General features: G+C 42.5%; 1 protein-coding gene across 2 annotated transcripts in view; it reads right to left on the reverse strand.

The window, feature by feature from the left end:
• GAP43 (growth associated protein 43) overlaps window positions 1-12,913 on the reverse strand; it is a 102,560-nt gene that overhangs the window by 72,932 nt on the left and 16,715 nt on the right. The gene's annotated exons all lie outside the window — the stretch shown is intronic.

Consider the following 12,913-nt stretch of genomic DNA (forward strand, 5'->3'; position numbering starts at 1 on the left):
TTAAATATATGTACACAGACATGATCAAGTGCACAACACACACACACACACACACACTGACATGAGGATACAAATAATTTCCAAAACAACTAAGAAGCTTTTGAACCATATCCATAAAATTCCATCATATCAGTTGTGAAGGACAGAAGGAAAAAGTAAATGCATAAAACCCACAGATAACAGGGATAGAATGGCTGAGAAATGCAAGAGGAAAATACTCTGGCACCTGTCTCTACTGAAGCAGCAGAACATGAACACAGGAGGTGGGGGGATGGGGAATTGTCACACCTTCTGAGGTGTGGAAGCAATTTAGCACAGAGAACAGTTTCACTTAACCCAGCTAAATAGTGTGAAGGCACTAGGACAGAAGTCAATAGCAGCTTCCATCTCTACCATTCTTCAGCACAGTACCATGATTCTTTTTTATTTTTATTATTAAATTTATTAATCGCCCATCTGGCTGGTCACCCAGCCACTCTGAGCGATGTACAACACACAATAAAAACAGTTTAAAACAATAAAATTCTACAATAAAAACATTTTCTAAAATACCCTAACCCACCCCAAACGCCTGCCTGAACAACAGCGTTTTTAATGCACGACGGAAGCTCATTAAAGAGGGGGCATGACGGAGTTCCCTAGGGAGGGAGTTCCACAGAGTGGGGGCCACCACAGAAAAGGCCCTCTCCCTCGTCCCCACCAGTCTAGCTGTCCTGGCTGATGGGACAGAGAGAAGGCCATCTGAGGCTGATTCTTATATGCCAGAGTAGATTATTATTATTATTATTATTATTACTATTATTATTATTTACATTTCTATACCGCCCCATAGCCGAAGCTCTCTGAGTGGTTTACAAAAGTTAAAACATTAAATACAATATCAAAATTTTAGAAGCCATTTACATAAAAGCACATAGACAATATACACAAATAACATATAACTAAAAACAACTTTGAACTGTCAGTCACAACTAAAGACACATCCAGGACCAATTAAAACTCATCATGTGCTGCCAAATGCCTGGGAAAAGAGATAGGTCTTAACCTGGTGCCGAAAAGATAATAATGTTGGCACCAGGCGGACCTCATCAGGGAGCTCGTTCCACAGATGGGGAGCCACCACTGAGAAGGCCCTCTTCTTTGTTGCCACCATCCAAGCTTCCCTTGGAGGAGGCACTTGGAGGAGGAACTTAGATGCTGAACATAGCATACGGATAGGTTCATTTCAGGAAAGCATACCGTCAGGTATTGCGGTCCCAAGCCATGTAGATGTTGTTACAGTGGTCAAGCCATGCTCAAAAGATGAAAAAGAACTACCCATTTTCCTGGTCATGTTTTTCTCCCTAATGTACAGCATAGAGCTGCATCTGTTAAGAGAGGAGTGCAGAACCTCTTTCAGCTTGAGGGCTGAAGAAGCTCTCAAAGAGCTTCAGTGGTGGGTGGGGCCTAAGGCAAAAGGGCAGGGCCAAAAGCCAAAAATGCCAGCATATCTTATCTTCAAGCTCTTACTGTCAGTAACTAAGTCTCAGGAGAGGCATTTCAACCTTTTAGAATGTGGAAAAAACTGCACAAATGCCAGGAAGCTACCAAACAATCAGTGGTTGGGGGAAGGGGGAGGGGCCAGGAGAAGGAGGCAGGGCCTTCTGGAACAGCCCAAAGGGCTGGATTGGGACCCCCATAGCACTAGATTTAGCTCCTGGACCTGATGTGCCGCACCCCAGTGTTAAGAGGTGGAGCTTCTACTTTAAACTCCAATAGTTTACAGCCTAATTTGGGGAGTTGTGCCTCAATAATCTTGATATTCAGGGTGCAATTTTCCTTTATTTAAAAAGATACCCTCAAAGTCTAAAAGTAGGGAAAGAGCATCTCCGCATAAAGTCTCCATCATTATTGATTATGCATTACTGAATGGTCCTTCACTGTGTACATCAACCTTCCCCAACCTGGTACTCTCCAGATGTTTTGGACTATAACTCCCAGCATTCCTGACCATTGGCCATATTGGCTGGGATGAGAATTGAGGTCCAAAACGTCTGGAAAGTACCAAGTTGGGGAAGGCTGGTGTACATCATAAGACATCCCTTTTGAATTCCCATGATATGATATTGGGCCAATACTGCATGGTTTCTCTCAGTATTGAAACCCAACTTTGTAGCATGATTTGGAGATTCAAAATGTGAATTTCCAGGTAATATTGAGCCTTGCTGAAAGCTCTGTTTCAGGTGGCAAATTTACGGCACAGTTTTGCTACCTGTGAGGCCTGCACTCAACAGCCTTGCAGTGCAGTAGTGCTGCTAGGAGAAAATTACTCCCAGTGTGCTAAAGAGCATTTGTCAGTGCACTCATGTACAACTGACATACATACATGCCCTACTTCCATGTCTGCCTATGAATACAAATCAAGCAGCCATGAACATAAGGGGCTCGAACAAAGGAAAGTAAAAGGAAAGCTAAAGGACAGACGCCAAACTTTTTTTTTTTCAAAACAAACAAGGCTGTTGGAGCAGGAAGGGAATGCGGCCCATATTACAGGTTTGTACCCGGCAAGCCCCCAAAAATGATGTTTGGGCAACAGTCCTTATCGAGATGCTTTAACATTGAATTTCACTTTCTACAGTGGATTGAGAGCAACTGTTGCTGACGATGCAGCTGTAAATTCATTCAATCTAATGTACAGAAGTTGCTGAGTTCAGCAAAGTATCTTCCAGCATTATTTGGGCCTTTATGCCTTTATTGATTGATTGATTGATTGATTGATTGATTGCTATAGGAGCAATTGACTTATGAGGTGATGTTTACGGGTTCGTTAAAATCAAATAAACACCCCAAGCAATTAGAGAAAAAGTAGGCAGATTAATTCTCAGTAGCTGGGGAACAGCTAGCAGATAGACACAGCCAGTGCAACCAGCTCTTTCCTCTTAACACTGCTGCAGGACAGAGACAGTGTGTTCGGTTTGCCCCTTGCGGGACCAGACCCTCCCTCTGCTTGGAGCTGCAAGGCTGGGTCATTTGGGAAGAAACTCACCTGCCGGAGAAATCCCAGGCTGCCTTATCAATCCCAGCAAGCCAGAGTCTGTGCCTTGACAGTGCCAGCGTGACACTGCAGCAGTCACAGCCTGTGAGAAGTTTCCTCCTTCCAGCAGGGATGTAGGCAAGCTGGTGCCACGCCTTTTCTTCCTCCTGCCTGCAAAAGCCTCCCGTGCTAAGCCAGAATCAAGGCATGAATGAGAAATGGGAAAGAAGAAGAGAGGAGAGAGAAGCAGCGGGGAGGGGGAATGCCGTGAGACCTAGAGAAGAAAAAGGAAGCTGGAAAAAGAAACGCAAATGAACAAAGCAAAAGGCAAGATGGGAAAGAAGCAATGAAAGAGAGGATGCACGGAAAAGATTAAGAGGGGGTGGGCTGTATAGAGACACGCAATTGAACTGGGAATTGGGTACAAACCTACCCAAGCCAGAAAAATAAGACAGCTGCTGCTGAAATCTAGAGCTCAGTTCTGCTTTTTCCAGCACACCCTCTAGCTCTGCAGTGATCCCTAAACTTCAGCTGCATGAATCCCAGGATTGCCATGGTACCAGGGACCTTAGCATCTGCATTTCCCCCGGACTGTTGGGGTTTTCCCTTCTAGCATGGCTGGCGGCAGCATGCCTCTGTGGAATTAGCCTTGTCAGGGAGGATATTGATTTGGATGCTGATGTGTTAATACGTGGCTGCTTCAAGGCAATGCTTCCTTCCTTTCTCTGGTCCAGACAATAGACCGGAGGACCAGCCTGCCACTAATTTGCCATGCCAAACGTGCCATGCAAGGGGAAGAGGCAGCCTGTGGAGAACATGGAGCAAGCCTCTGTATTGCTCCTTATTCCACGGTGCTTATAAAATCATAGTGTTGGGTACTATGCATATGACAACAAGAAACGACAACAAGGGCTCAATCCTAAAAAAGCCTTTATGCGCACAGTAACTCAGAAATGGCCTGAATGTATTTGAGCATCGGCTGAGAAGTCAGAGAAAGGAGTATAGTATAGGATATTGATTACAATATTGTAATGTTGTGCTCATAAAGGAGTCATTGGCCCCTTGCCAAGGCTACCAGAAAATAGTGTTCATTCCTTGTACGTGGGACTAGTAACTTGACAGGTTGTGTGTGGATAAGAGCAGGGGAGGCTGGTGGCTCCTATGTCAATGGGGCAGTGAATCTGCTCTGTGTTTCAGTCAGAACTCTAAAGGAGCTATCCAAGATACTGAACCCTATGGGATAGCTTGGATAGCTCTGAAACTCAGAGTGAATTCACTGCCCCGCTGACATAGGAGCCACCAGCCTCCACTGGATAGGATGTTAAGGCACTCTGGGCTGGAATCACTTAACTTTGATTTAGGTCTTAAACATAATTGTATATCTGTTAAAATGAAGAACAATAAGCATGGGGCAACACATGCCCCCCAAAGTCCACAAAAAACAAACACTCCCAGTGGGAACAATTAGCTGGCTTCAAATATATTGAACTGAGTACATGGCTATTGACCTCCGCTTATCCTTGATTTCATCTTCATCTGCCTCTAGAACAGACCTTTCTACTACTGACTTCCCCCACTCCATTCATTCCAGACATCTTCCAGGTCTTGGTGCTAACGAGATCCTGCAAGAATTAACAGCTGTCACAAGTGGACAGAGACCACCAACACCTTGACTCAATTCAGGACACGGAGGACTTGTACTGTGTTTGCCAGGAAAATGTATAGATTCTTCTTTGGTGTGCTACCTTCTATTGCCACCCTCCCTGAAACACAGTCTTTGTAGATTTCAGTTTGTATAGTTCTCATATTGCAAGAAGGGAAGAGGCCTATAAGAACACAGGTTTAGGGATTGATGAATCTGCCAATTTCAATAACAGACTCTCATTTTTTCAAACTTAAGTTCAGTTTGTCCCAAACTTTGAGAATTTTTAACGTTTGCATGAACATCCATACCCATTTTTGTGCAAATTTCTCCTAATACATGCATTTCTGTGTGCAGCTTTGCCCAATATACACATTATATGCCAGCACTTTTCCTAGTGCAATACATTTTTATTGTTTTCACAAATATATGCATTTTTGTGTGCACTTTTCCTTAATACACACATTTTTGCATACTTTTTTTAAAAAAAACTGGAGAGCTCTACTGCAAAATTTGGAGAAATGTAACTTTTGAAGGAGAACAGAGTTTCAGTTCACATATTGGTTCAAATATGTGTAATTAGGTAAGACCAAACACCTTTCTCTCCTGTCCCTACTTAGGTTAAGCAACAACACTGAGGAAGGATCTACAAAGTCTCAATCCTTCCCTAATATATCAGGTCCAGTTTAAACATACAAAATGGAGCTGGCACAGTCTTCAAGTTGCTTCTCCATTGGCCAGAATGGAGCTGTTCCTATGGTTAACAGCTTCTAGGTCCTCCTAAGCAAATGGCAAGGCTATCTGGTTCTGGCGCCAGTTTGAAATGTAAACCTAGACTTGATGATAGAAGCTCAGTTTGCCAGTAAGAAATGTCCAAAAATTACAATGTCAGGTGCATGCAGATAAAGACTGCATCATTTAAAAAAACAAAAACAAATCTCCACTGGTGTCTGCTCTGGAAAGTGGTGACTGGATGGCCACACTCGCAAACAAATTGGCTTGTCCCATATTCTTCACCATTACAATTTATTTATTTATATAGCACCATCAGTGTGGATGACACACTGTAGGAGAACAGGCCTCTGCCCCAAGGAGCTTACAATACAAAATTTGATATGAGAGACAACGGGGGAAAGGAAGGGAAGTGGAGGCCATGGTTAACAGGGAAAGAATATGCATTATTTCAGCTACATATACTTCAGCTTACTTACATGTTTAGTTATAGAAAGACACAGGAACTACAGGATTATGAATAGGTTTCAGCAGCTCCTCACATATGGTTGCAGTCTAACATTATCAGCAGCTAAAAGTTGTAGCACTTAATGGCACGCTTGGATGTAGTCAGTGTGAACAGGGATGAATGGAAGATCTCTTTTATCTTTATCTCAAATCTGCAGCAGAAAGAGGGAAATCTCTGTGCAACCCCATGCTGCTACTTCAGCAAACTTGAGTCATTTGGCTATGTTTGGTGGTTTATTAGTATGCACACAAATGACAATAGGAAAACAGTATTTCCAGAAACATGCAGTTCTGGCTGCTAAGAGAAGAGGGAGCTGTATCCATGTTAGTCTCAAGTCTACCTTCAGTCAATAGAATAAAAGGAGAGTCCCCAGTATATTTAGAACTGGAAAGAACTTCAAGGATCATCTAACAGCCTTTTTCAACCTGTATGAAGAATACTGTATGAAGAATTCTGTATGAAGAATACTGCACCAAGTGCTATTTAATTTATTTATACATTATCTGGAGTCAAATAGCAAGCAGATGACATCAAGCAGCTGAAAATGGTGACTACCCAAATGGACTGCAATGAATTCCAAAAAGTTATCTCTGGAGTGGGTGAATGGGCAACAAAATGGTAAATGAAACCCAATCTAAATAAGGGCCAAACTAAAAGTGATTTTAACTTTTAGTGGATGCAATTAACATGCACACTGACCTTGCCCTGCCAGGATTCTGACAAAAATTGAAACTATTTGACTGTCAAATGCCATTAACGCTGGTGTCAACAGAGGCTTTCCTGAAATGCCTCTCAGAAGCTGCTATTTGCTGTTCTTGTCCGGCAGGGAGAGTAAAAGTTAAACTTCCCCTCATCACCACCCATGGGCCCAACGTTCCTCAGGCATCCCTGCAGCTGCTATTTACATAAGAAAAACAGTGACTAACCAGGAAAGAGGTTGTGGTAATACTTCAGTGAAATAACACAATGTGTGGGGATTGTTATGAAGAAAGGGACTGAAAATACGATGGCAAGTATTGTAATGCCTTTATATAAATCTACTAGCGAATGGACCCAGCTTTGCATGGGTTGGGATAACTCCTAGTTCGATATGGTGAAGCCTTCAAGCAAACTTATACAGCTGTCAGAGCTGGACACACTGGGTAAAATCCAACGTAAGTCCTATTTGGAGAAGCTCCCTTGAAATCCATGAGATTAAGTTAGTCATGACAAACTTAAGTCCAATTCATTTCAATACATTTACTCTAAGTAGGACATATGTTGGATTTTACCCATTGTGCCCATCCCATCTAAGTGAAGCTATGCCTGCTGGCAGTCCTAGGCATAGACCCTGCCGTGGTGCACCCATATAGCATTCTGAGGGAGGGGTCCGTCCACTCCATACCCTTGAATGTACGGACCTTTGACAGGGCTGGGCCAAGATATGTTGTTGCCTGAAGTGAAGAACAAGACAGCGCCCTGCTCCCTGCACCAATTCCACGTACCACTGGCAGTGGAACAGTGTCCTCCAAAGCATGTGGGGAGAGCAGGCTAGCTTTGGGGATGCAGGGCAGGCCTAGGGGGCACATTGCTCTCTCCTAGGGTGGCCAGGTGACCTACTTTACAGAAGACAGTTCTATATTTAGGAGACCTGGCAGAGGACAGTCCTCTATTTGAAGGTGTCCTCTATTTGAAGAGGTGTCCAAACCAGTTCTGATTTAAAGTAAAAGAACCATAAGAAGCGAGAGCAGCAGGGGCCTTGAAGGTGCAGATCTACAGTTAGCATCTGGTCAGCAGACTGAGCAGCCACACAGGTCACCTGGTCAGTCTTCTCAACTATGTTGAGATGTATTGTATTTGTATTTATATAATACTTATCATTTCTAAATTTGCACATGTAAATATAAATGTGCATATGCAAATGTTATACATATTTTTGTCCTCTTTTTTGGTGATGCAATTTCTCCTTTTTGGCAATGCATATATTTTCTCCTCCAACAACTCATTGCTGCTTCCTGCCAACTAGCATCTTATGCCTAAGGTGGCCGCCTTATTCTGCCTAACGGTAGGGCTGGGGTGGCCCTAATCGTTGATCTCAAGAAGGGTTTTCCTCATGTTCTGTCTTCAAGACCTGCTGAGAAATGCTCCAGGTCCTCTTTATAATCTATCTCCACATTGCCATATTTCTCACTAGGATTTATGTCTCTGTCAATTTGCTTTCAAAGATAATTTTGATTCTTGAGACCATATTTGCTCTACAGAAATGAATGAACAATCACCCAGCAGAAGGAGCTGATGAAACACAGGATGCTTACAACTAGGATAATTAGGCATGCTGTTAACTTGTTCAGAATAAACATGTGTGCAGCAGAGTAGACTACAAAAAGGGAACAGGAAGTAGTGAACATAAGGCCAGAGCAAAAAGAAGCTGCTACACTGTTAGAAACAGAAATGTTAAATTGTTGTAGTAGTAGCAGTAGTAGTAGTAGTAGTAACAGGAAATTCCTTAAAGCCTACTGGATCAATAGCTCTTTTGCGTCTGGATGAACAACTACCGAAAAGGCATCGGGAGCATCATTTGGAAAGTAACTGAGGTTAGAGGACAAAGTTGTCTCCATTCAAGGTTTGTCTTTGTGAGTGGAAAACACAGCCCTCCCCTCTGCTGTCTTTGACAGCTTTCTTTACATCTGAGGGTCAAACTAATGTTAGGTTAGGTACTTAGCATGAAGCTCTCTTCCTCTGTTTCTTCTTTTATTCAACCATAAATGCAAGGTCCTAATCTGGATTAGGAGTGCAGCGCACAGGGAGGAGAGGTTTAACCCCTCCCTGACCATAAACACCCCCCACCAGAAAATCGCCCCCACTGCATGACAATTACTGATAGTTAAAAGGCCCCCTTGGGGGGACTTTTTAAATTATCATTAACTACTGCACCAAGAGGTGATATTTGAGGAGCTGCAGCTGGGGTGGGAAGGATTAAACATCCCCTCCTCATGTGCCATGGTCCCAATCTTCATGTGCTTACTTTTGAGTAAAAGAGAAACGGAAAGAGAGCTACACTCGACGTATTCACAGTAATGTGTCATTTGGCCCTGAGCCACAACTCTGGAAGTTATCAAAATATGAGCTCTCTTTCAGACATCCATGCCAAGAGAATGAATTCATGAGGGGAATGGCATCATAGCAGCAGGTACCACCCCAACCTGTGTATTTTTGTTATAATGTGTGTGGAGAACCCACACACATACAGCCATACGTATGTAGGATTGGGAACCCTGGAAACACAGAAGCTTGATCATGTGGAAAAAAAATTCTACTCATATAGCTTACATGCAGAGTCCCAAATAGTTATAATAAACATGCATAGATTATATGTGGAGTCTGATACTGAGATGCTGTCCCGTCCCCCGCATCATGTATGTTCTTCTGGAATGAATGAATATCCAAAGAGGGATATAGTGGCCACCACTCCAACCTCCCTGAGGACCAAATATAGCTCTCATCATAAAGCATTCTCTCTGCTTCTCAAATAAAGGCAGCATTCTCCTATTAAGAGAAAAAGCACTTCAGCACAGCAGTAATGGTGGACAGGATATTATTTATTCGTATTTATTTTATACATTTCAAGGCAGCTTACATATGCAGCGGCAAAATGCAATAACAAATGCAATAAAAATCCCAGCTCAAAATCCTACATAATAACCGAGAACTACCAGAAGTACAAGCTGGGTTCCAAAGAGGCAGAGGAACTAGAGATCAAATCGCCAACATTCGCTGCATCATGGAGAAAGCAAGAGAATTCCAGAAAAACGTCTATTTCTGCTTCATTGACTACGCTAAAGCCTTTGATTGTGTGGATCACAAACAAACTGTGGCAAATTCTTAAAGTGATGGGAGTACCAGACCACCTTACCTGTCTGCTGAGAAACCTGTACGAGGGTCAAGAAGCAACAGTAAGAACCAGATATGGAACAACCGACTGGTTCAAAATTGGGAAAGGACTCGGAGTACGACAAAGCTGCATATTGTCGCCCTGCTTATTTAACTTATATGCAGAGTACATCATGAGAAATGCCGGGTTGGATGAATCACAGGTCGGAATTAAGATTGCCGGGAAAATTATCAACAACCTCAGATACGCAGACGATACCACACTAATGGCAGACAGCAAAGAGGATCTAGAGAGCCTCTTGTTGAGGGTGAAAGTGGAGAGTGCAAAAGCTGGTTTGAAACTCAACATTAAAAAAACTAAGATCATGGCACCTGGCCCCATCACTTCCTGGCATATAGAAGGGGAAGAAATGGAAGCAGTGACAGATTTTACTTTCTTGGGCTCCAAGATCACCGCAGACGGTGACTGTAGCCATGAAATTAAAAGACGCTTGCTCCTTGGGAGGAAAGCTATGGCCAACCTCGACAGCATAGTAAGAAGCAGAGACATCACCTTACCGACAAAGGTCCGTCTAATCAAAGCTATGGTTTTCCCAGTAGTAATGTATGGCTGTGAGAGCTGGACTATAAGGAAGGCTGAGCGCCGAAGAATTGATGCTTTCGAACTGTGGTGCTGGAGAACACTCTTACGAGTCCCCTGGACTGCAAGGAGGTCAAATCAGTCCATCCTAAAGGAAATCAACCCTGAGTGCTCATTGGAAGGACAGATACTGAAGCTGAAGCGCAAATATTTTGGCCACCTAATGCGAAGAGAAAACTCCCTGGAAAAGACCCTGATGCTGGGAAAGATTGAAGGCAAAAGGAGAAGGGGACGGCAGAGGATGAGATGGCTAGATAGCATCACCGATGCAATGAATATGAACTTGAGCACACTCCGGGAGACAGCAGAGGTCAGGAAGGCCTAGCATGCTATGGTCCATGGGGTCACGAAGAGTCGGACACGACTGAACGACAACGGGGAGGGGAGAACATAATAAAGGTGTAGAAAAGTAGATAGGGAGACATTTTTCTCCCTCTCTCATAATACATGAATCCATGGTCATTCAATGAAGCAGAATGGTGGGAGATTCAGGACCGATAAAAGGAAGTACACAGCACATAGTTAAACTATGGAATTTGCTGCCATGGCTTGTAGTGATGGCCACCAACTTAGATGGCTTTAAAGGCAGATTAGAGACATTTATGGAGGATACCGCTATCAATGGCTATGCATTGGTAGCAGAGGCAGTATACATCTCAGTACCAGTTGCTGGAGAGCACAAGTAGAAGATGCTATTGCATTATGTCATGGGCTTCCCATAAGCATCTGGTTTGCCACAGTGGAAACAGAATAGTGAACTTGATAGCCCTTTCACCTGGTCCATCATGGCCCTTTTTATATTCTTAATTGTGTAACTGAGAACTCATAAAATGAATAGCTGAATATGATGGTAAGATTGTAACAACACATCTTCCAGCACATCTCCCAATCATATTAATTAACTATTTCTACTTATTGATTTTCTGGTGAATCAGTTTCTATTGTGTACTAAATGTATATCTAATGACGGGAACATCTTTGAAATGTATTAGCTGGGTAGGTAGTCTGCTCAAGTAACCCATCTAATAAACTTACTAGTTTATACTAAGGTTTTAATCTAAAAATCATCATTTGCAGGTAGGGATGTATGACAATTTCATTTTGGTTTGTTCTGGACTCAGATTTGCCTTGTTCACACCTCTGAACACAAACACAAGCGCTTTGTCAGGAAATTTCCCTGAAATTTCCCTCACATTTCCCTGAACCTGCGTTCATGTTAGAAAAATGCACACTTTTTTAAATGCTCATTTTTCAAAAAATACTCATTTTCACACTTTAGTCTATCAGGGGAAAGTGCACGTTTGAGTGTGCACTTTAAAAATGCACTTCTTCCTCTTCAAAATATGCACTTTTCCCATTCAAATGAAATAAAAAACAGAGCACAATTGAACATGGGAAGTGAAGTGACCCGAGCTTCAAGGAGGAGTTTGGAGAATTTCAGTGATTGTGAAAATCACCTGTTCCCCCATTCCGATATGTAGATGTTTGCTTTGTGTAACACACTGAAATCTATTCAGGTTTGTGTTGTCTAATTGTTTAGAAAATGTGTAATAGAAGTGTACATTTCCAGTGTGAGGTTTCTCCAAACCTTAAGGAAACATTCTTTGGTCTGGGCCATGCCCACTGTTCTTTAGGTTGAGGTTCATCCCTCACATAATATAAAGTGTGCATGCGTGCGTGCGTGCATGCACACACATGTGAATATGTTAGGGATGTGCAAATCAACAAAACTCAAGCTTGCCAAAGTTCTCCAAATTCCATCTCCAAACTCGTTCCGACGCAAGACCATATCAGATTGCAAGTTTTGTGTGTAGGGGGGAGGTGTTAGTAGGAAAATCTGTGCGTATTTTTGTGCACGTTTTTCCAAATGTACACATCAATTGCGTGCATCTTTCAAATGTACACATTCTTCTCCCATTGATTAAAGCATACCTCTGCATATTTGTTCAAATATATGCATTTTTTCATGTGAGTTTTTCAGATGTATGCATGCTGTCAAACATTTTGGGGGAAGGGGCATCCACGAATCACACTGCAAGCTCAGAAATGGGACTTCAACCACAGATTGTGTCCGAGTCCATGTTTGGTCCAGAAGGTGCAAACTGGGTAAATCCTGATAAAAAACGAACTGAAATTAATTTCTCATAAATCCTCTGTGTGTGTGTGTGTGTGTGTGTGTGTGTGTTTGCGCATGTGTGTGCATACCTGTTTTAATCTGTCCAAATGTTGGAGAATATGCAATAAAGGAACCTATTAGCTTGCTTACTTTAGCTAAATTGAGGTACAGATGCTACTGATAGTGGCACTATAAATTTTCATAGCAGAAACAATTAACAATTCTGAACACTACATGTGTTAACTATACAGATGGATGCTACAACAGTTTTAAGTAATATGTACTCTAAATTGTGGTTTGACTCATTACAAAAGGACGAGATGTCAATTTTGCACCCTTACTCCTTCTGCTATCACTCTCACAAATTTTGGGTGTGTTCATAGATGAAAATT

This window comes from Heloderma suspectum, chromosome 3 (genome assembly GCF_057233095.1).
Source record: "Heloderma suspectum isolate Gila_16-S chromosome 3, 16-S_ref, whole genome shotgun sequence".
Taxonomy (NCBI): Eukaryota; Metazoa; Chordata; class Lepidosauria; order Squamata; family Helodermatidae; genus Heloderma; species Heloderma suspectum.